Source organism: Suricata suricatta, chromosome 1 (assembly GCF_006229205.1).
Source record: "Suricata suricatta isolate VVHF042 chromosome 1, meerkat_22Aug2017_6uvM2_HiC, whole genome shotgun sequence".
Classification (NCBI taxonomy): Eukaryota; Metazoa; Chordata; class Mammalia; order Carnivora; family Herpestidae; genus Suricata; species Suricata suricatta.
In genome coordinates, this window is record NC_043700.1 from 179,293,968 (window position 1) to 179,302,197 (window position 8,230).

The following is an 8,230-nucleotide window of genomic DNA, read 5'->3' on the forward strand; positions in this document are numbered from 1 at the left end:
GGGCGGCGCGTTCCCGCGCGCCCCGGCTCGCGCCTCCGCTCCCACGCCCCGACAAAGTTTGCCGGAGGAAGGAGGTTTCCGGGCCCTTGCCCCCAGCCGCCGGGCCCCAGAGGTGCCCCGGGATCCGGGCTGGTCGTTCGCAGCGGAGGAATGGGGAGAGGGCGGCTTTGAACGCGACTCTTAAATAAATAGCGCTGCCAGCGCCTTTCCTGCAGCTTTTGCCACGCGATCCTAAGGGGCTGTTCAGTGTGTTTGCAGCGCAGCAAGACAGAGAGAGACAGAGAGATTGTGATTTAAAATTAAATAAAAAAAAAATTCTACCGAAATAGATCTGCCTGCGCTCACAGACACACACATGTGTATTTTTGGGAGCTTAAAAGTTCAGAGTTTTTGCAAGTTTTCCAGCCTTCTCGCCAGCCTTCCCATCTCTGAGCCACCCTCTTCCGTTTAACCCTTTCTTTATAGTCACACACTTAACACCAGGCTCAGTTGACGTCTTAGATTTACAGTATGCTCACAAAACCCTAAGGGCTTGGATGTATCCGTGTGATTTTACTCTCTTAGGAGGGAAAGGAGGGAAAAATCCCTAGCAACGCACATTGTAACCAGAAGGCTTCCTTTATTTAGGGGAAGATCTGGATATTTTTTCCCCCACTATGAAGGAGAATTTCCTTCTTCTTATCTCTTTAGTGTGATGTGTGTCTGGCAACTGCTACCACTCTCCTGCTCCCCACTCCTCTCCCAGCAAAAGCCAATGTCATTATTGAGTTGAAATGATAACTAAAGGAGTCAACTCCTTCGCTTGAATGTAAAGCACCTCATCTCCCACGTCACCTTACAGAGCATTCACAGGAAGTGGTGCAAGCCCTCAGGCTAAAGTGTGGTAAGTATTTGTGTAATTATCTGTCATCCCCTTAAAAGCAAGAGGATCTGTCCAGCTCATGTTTGTATTTCCAGCGTCTAATAATATGCCTGACACATAGTGGGTGCCCTGAAAATTGAGCCCTTTTTTTTTAACATAAGGACTTACTCAATCTGAAATTTCACCAATATCCCTATTAACTTTTCCCCTACTTAAGCTTTCCCAAATGTCTTTAATAAGGCTATCTCTACCTCTTCATTTTGCCTGCTCTGGAAATCATAAAGCTATTCTGAGGATGTTTCCAAAGACAGGAGACCCATTAGATAACCAAATTGGAACTCATTTTAATGCCATAGATTTATGTTGCTCTGTTCTTTTAAAGACTTGAAAACATTTAACATTTATTAACTCATTTGTCCTTCTAGATTTTAGCCTCAAGGTCTGTTATGTAACATCTTTAAGAAGGAGAAAGTGGAAGGCATAGACACATTTACTTGTAAGGATACTGAGTTAAAGAATCAGTGCCTCTGAATGACCAAGGATTCTTCTACTACCCTACCCCAACCCCAGTCAATTTTCTTTAGTCTGTACCAGCAAATTATGTGTTGGAATATGTTTACTACCACACTAATTCATTCAGTATCCTAACTCTGATACCTTGTCAGCAATAAGAGGAGAGTGTTTATGTTCAACTTTATCCCCCACGTAGAATCATTGTGAAAACATACCTTGCATTGCAATATTTGCAAGTAATGCTGTTTATAATGTTGCACCAAAGAGAGCCATACACATGAGTTCAAGTTTGATTCTTTGTTTGGCTCACTTACCATTGTGTAAAACCAAGAAAAGAACTGAAAGTAACATTTGTAGCAACATGCCTATTGGAACAGATTTGAAAATTTGATGAAAATTTAAATAAGGTATGTCGGGAGGCACCTGGCTGGCTCAGTCGGTTAAGCCACCCACTTCAGCTCAGGTAGTGATCTCATGGTTTGTGAGTTCGAGCCCTGCATAGGGCTTGGTGCTGACAGCTCAGAGCCTGGAGCCTGCTTTGGATTCTGTGTCTCCCTCTCTGCCCCTCCCCCACTCAAGCTCTGTCTCTCAAAAATGTTAAAAAATATATTTTTAAAAATCCATCTACTGGATTTCTGAAGAGGAAAAGAAAGACTGCAGTGCATTCCGTAGCAACATGGCCATTAATTTCTTTGTGCTATCAGTGTTTCAGGTAATAAAGGGAAATGTATACATGAGTGCCTGAGTTTCTCATTTTTAAAGTTCTTATTATAGTATTCTTTCAGTATTATTGTAGGATGTTTCTTGGAGGCCTTACATGCTTCAATACCGTTAACTTCTGGGTCTTCATTTTCCTGGATTAGGTTGCTCCCAAATGAGATTTGAATTTCTCTTTGACTATGCTCTACCCATCCAGAAGAAAGCCTTCTGTGGTGCTTATTGTCACCACATGAGGTCTCCATAAATCCTGACCTGAATTAAACAGAAGTGGGAACCACTAGAGTCAACATTCAAGTTTCCTATTATGTTGAGAGAAAAAAAAATCTAGTTGCTACAATAATTTAGAAAACAATTTAGAAAATTAAATACTCATACAGTTAAAAAATAAAAAGCAAGCATTCTCTCAATCTGCATTTTCTTTGGAGAAGAAAAACTTATGAAATTGGGACATATGGAGAAAGAATAAGAACAAGAAATGATGAAAAAGAGGTAAATGTGAGTGAAAACAAAGGTAGTAACAGCATTGATCAGCAGCAATAGCGTTGACCAAATTCATGAAACTGACAGCCTTCATGCTACTATTTTCCATTGTCGCAAAATGTGCTCAGGTTAATCACCTAATTTTTCTCACAATATCTTGGCATTTGAAATACAGATATGGAACCCAAATTCATGAAGATTAAGATTTATCTAAAATTTTTTTCATGTACCACAAGTGCCGAGCTAGAGTTACAATCTCAGTGTAACTGTAGGTGGTTGCTATTTTACTTGTTGTTCAGGTGAGGACACAGCAGAGCTGAACCCAGAACCTGAGTTCTCTGACCTCAAATCTTCATTAGTTCCCCTCACACAACTGGATCTAGAGACCCTCTGAAAGTCCCAGGGATCAAGGAATCTATAGTTGGTCGTATAGGAGATGCTCATGTCACCCTGCGCACCCTATTTATGGTCATCTAGTGGGTGAGAGCTAGGTCCACAGCAGAGGCACCCCAAGGATATTAATGCCCTAACAGCTTCTGCAGTTGGCTTAAACTTTGAGATGATTCTCTAGGGAAGTTTTTCTCAGCGTGTGGTTCCTGGGTCAGCAGCCTCAGAAACACCAGAGCCCAGAGATGTAAATGTTCAGACCCCACCTCAGACCCACAGAATCTGAAAATCTGGGGGTGGAAGCCAGCAATCTGGGTTCTAACAAGCCCTCCAAGTGGTTTTGATGCTCACCGAAATTTGAGAACCACTGCTTTCTCGAGCTACTTTGTGGTTACCTCTGAGCCACTTAAGTATAGAGAATTAAGCAGCACTGAGTGATGGACGGTGCCTGCTGGCTGAGCAGGCTTCAGCTTTTCCTTGCCTGGCATTTGACAACCGCCTGTTCCTGATGACCTCTAGGGGGCACCAAAATATTTTTATGTACAACCCCGCAGAGGCAACAAAAGCTTAGGCTCATTTTCCAAAAGAAATGGTCTTGAGAAGTAGAAAAAGCGTCAATCTCAGGAAGCTGCCCTGATTATGATGTCAGCCAGTTAAAAAAGTCACCATATTGATAGTTTTTTTCCAGTTTAATGTTGCATATTATGGGAATAACGATACCTACTGTTCAAGATTATTGTGAAGATTAAGATACTATCCGTCAAATTGACACAGAACAGTGTCCAACATAACAAAGTGTTGTTTAAATAAAGGACAGTATCACTTTTTTCATCATTACTACTGCTATTAATAGGTAAATATTTCTAAAATATTTGTATTGTGAGAATAGTTATATATATATATATATATATATATATATGTGTGTGTGTGTGTGTGTGTGTGTATTTAGATTAGATATTTTCATCAATCATTACAATGATCAAGTAACTTCTTGTCTTGAGCCCTGGGAAATCCTGGGATGGGAAGGTTTGAGACCATACTTTATGAGTAGAAGAAAGACCAGTCTCTGCCTGTGCCTACAGTAATCCAAAAAAAAAGAATAGCGATGGATACAATTAGTTTCATGATAATCATATCCCTTTGAGGGAGTGAAGTTAGTTTTCTTTTGGCATAATAAAATAGTTTGTTGGTGGCTTAGTAACATTAAAATGAAAAGCTTAAAACCTGAGATATGCTGTGAAATGGGAATGCTTAGGAAGCTCTGGGGATGTCACTTAAATTTTCTGGCCTTAGTTTTTCTCATTTATATAATGTTTGGGTTAGACCAGTTGAACCGTAAATAGCTCCTAGATCTTAGTAGTTACATATTTATTAAATTATGTCTGTGTTCCAAACACTTAGCTCTTGCATGGTCACAACACTCTTCTGAGTTAGAGATTATTTTCATCCCCATTTAGAGTTAAGAAAACTTGGATTCACAGGAACTGAACTGTGGTCATGTTCTTATGGCTAGTAAATGGCAAAGGAGAGATTAGAGTTCTGTTCTGATACCAAAAATCTCATAAACATCATGATACACTTTCTTAAACTCTATCACTTGACTCCACTGTGTAATGACTTGTTTTATATATAATTAAGACAAAAATGTTTTCCGGGATGTGAAGGTGGAGTGGAAAGGCATTTAAACATTATATTAGTATACTTGGGCAAGAACAACTACAGCAAAATGTTAAAAGAATAGTTTATACCCAATGATGCAGGTTAAGAAAACACATTAACATGAAAAAGCCCAAGGGAAAATACACATAAACACTTTAATGGTTTAATGAGGTTAAAATAAATTTCCAAGAATTTAACCATCAAGGGAGAAGGAATTATCATTGTAAATGATTTTAAGTTGCCTGATCTTTTGACTCTACTAAATCTAAAAGTGTGCCTCCTGGATTTTCACAAAAGAAAAAAGATCTCCCTGTGTTACTTGGGAACGAAGGGACAGAAACCCCTCCCCGCTTCTGCAGGCTCCTGCTAGTTTAAGAAAGGTTGACCTTCCTCCTATAGGTCATAATACCAGGCTAAAATTACAAAGAATTTGCTCTAGTCTAACATATATTCCAAATAAAATAATTTAAAACTCTAAGGCTAAATATTATATATTTTAGATAGTAACCAACTCTAACAGAAGCTATTCATAGCCACTATTGGAAAAGTACAGTTCGAAGTTCATGGTTGCCTGATGGCCAAAAAGCCATTTTCTCAGAGAAAGAGTCACGTTAGTGTCTTGGTCTAAGAGTTGGCAAACTTTTTCTGTAAAGAAACAGTAAGTGTTTAGGCTTTGCCACCCAAGGGTCAAAATTAAGGATATTTATAGACACTCATAGAATAAAGAGAAAACAACTTTCCACAAATGTTTTACTGGTGTAATTATATACATAATGATTGGTTACAATTCTTTGAAACCTCGATCTACTTCATTAAAATTATGGAATTATTTTAGGGGGATAGTGTTTCATTTGATTGGGGTCCAAAGTAAGTATTTCCTATCATCAAATCAATTGCTAAGTTTAATATATAAAAATCATTTTTAGCTCCCTGGCAATACAAGGCATGTGACAGGTCCAAGTTGGCCTTAGTCCAAAGAGGTGGTTATTAAGTGTGTGAGGTAATAGTTTCCTATAGGGTTAGGTTAAAATTCAAAGGGATGTTGTAAAGATGAAAGCTCTGAGCTCCAAAGTGGCTGCTCTGTGACAAGCAGTAAATGTCTTCCTCAAGATTATCTACTGCCCTCTCTATTTCTTCAGCTCTGAAATGCAATTCTGCAAAAGCATTTAAAGAAAATTTAAATTCATTTCATTTTAATATAAAATAAATTAGTACAAGATATGCTGCATATCCATTTCTTGCATGTGCTTATCTGTTGAACCAGATGGTCCTCATATATAGAATGAAGATAAGAATAAGTAACATTTATTAAGTATTTACTATGTGCAGGCATCATTCCAAGTGTTTTATTTTTTTTCTCATTTAATCCTCCTTGAAAACTGTATTACCTAAGAGACGAGGAAGTTGAGGGACAGGAAGGTTGAGTAACTTGCCCATGTTGCCGTGGGGATGAGGGACACGAAGCCAGGAAAGGTAAAGTAGCTTGTACAAGGTTGTTCAGTTAGGAAGGGTAGAGCTAGGATCTTAACCCAAGCAACTAGAGTCCAAAACCTCAGGCCTCTTACTAATTTATGAATCATAAGAAATTCATGATAATAAAATGAAAATTATGGATGTGAAAGAACTATATAAACTGAAGAATAATGTCCTAATATTCTTATTTGCACTGTGACTATTTTAATTAAAGATGGTGAATACAAAAAAACAACATACAAACATTTCGTCAAGAATCGCTGGGCTGACTATAATCTGACTCGGGCCAATCCTTTTATTCTCCTTCCTTCCATAGTAATGGAATTCTTTCATTTCTCTGTCATGACTTAGGAAAGGTTGTCTTATATAATAAGGAATAAAACAAAACGGGTATTTTCCCACTGAAATGACATCGAGATTCTATAATATATTTTCCATGTCAATTTAGGAAAAAACATGATATAAAGAAGAACATCTACGAATAAACAGAATTTAACTTTTCAAGAAGCACAATGTCTGAAGATACAGAAATAGCAGTTCAGGTGTCACTAACTAGTCACATGTTACTGTGTAAGAAGAATCTACTCAAAGCTGTGTGTTCCTTCTTATAATTGTAAGATAGCACAACTGAAAAATATTCTTCAGTATGATTGCCCAAGCAATATAATGAAAAATTATGAGAAATAAAATGTGAATTCTAATGCCATTTTAAAAAGAATATCAAAAGAAAGTAACTTCTAAAAGCTGATCCATTTATTCCAAATTGTTTTATTTGGGGCTAAATCTATTTGGAATTATAGTCGTAACACTTTTGTTTGTGCCTATGTGTCATCTGTATATTCTTCCTCATGCATGTGTTTGGCAGGACCATAATTTTAATTTTAATTTTTCTTCCTTAAACTCTCATATGTGGAAAATAAGAGATTGTATATTATCCTACCTCAAAGAAGTTGTGAAGATTAAGTAAGTTAATACATAAAACACTTGGAGACTTCCGGTTCTGAAACAAGATGGCCTAAGCTCACATGTCCCCACTTCTCGTCTTTATGTACAACTAAATGCCCTCCAAATAATTCAACAGGCGATGATAAAAGGATTCAGAGAACTAAAAAAAAAAAAAAAAAAAAAAAGAACTGGCTAAGAAGCTCAGGAACTGAGGATTGACAGCACTGTAAGTTTCCTGGATTTTCTTTTTGTCTCACGTAGTACCTGGGAAGGTCAAGACCATGAGAGGCCTCGTGGGGAGCCCAAACCCCAGCTGCCTACCTCAGACATCAGCTGGCTGACCTCTATCCCACCACTGCTGCACAATGATCTGGACACCAGCAGACAAGCTGATTTGTCCCCAGGAAAGCATTGGTAGAGCCCGGCATTTCTCTGCCCTCCACTCAATGGCATGAGAGATCAGGCCCAACGTCTGCTGATTCTCCACTGTCCCCTAGTTCCCCACCCTGCACCTGGCTGATGACCCAGGATATTACTTCAGCTCCCACAGGCAAGACACGGTAAGGACTGGGCAGGAGCACCAGGAGAGCGAAACAGACCAGAACTGGGCTGCAAACTCTGGAAACTCAAGTCCTTGTAAGTAGGCCAGGCCCTACGTGCTAAATCTAAACACAGCGACTGCAAGCTAAAATAGAAGATTTAAATAGGATGAATAGTCTCCTAACATAACCAAAATGTCCAAGATGCAATAGGAAAATCACTTACCATACTAAAAACTGAGAAAACCACAATTTGAATGAGAAAAAGACAATTAACTGATGCCAGTCAGATGGTGAAAGGGGTATCAAGACATTCTTAGGGGAAAAAAATCCCAAGATAATTTGTCTTGCGGGCAGTCCTACCTTGAGGAAATGGCTAAAGGAGGTTCTTTAAGACAGAAGGAAATTGTAAAGAAAGGAATCTTGTAACATCAGGAAGAGAAAGCAAGGAAAGAGTGAAAATATGGGTACAGATGGTATATTTTCCTTCTCTTCTTGTGCTTTCTAAATCATGTTTAACGGTTAAAGCAAAATTATAACACTGTATTATGTGATTCTCAGTGTTTGTAGAGGAAGTAATAATAACCATAGTACTATAAACAAGTGAGAGTAAAGAGAAAGGGAGGTAAAGTTTCTGCACTTAACCCAAACT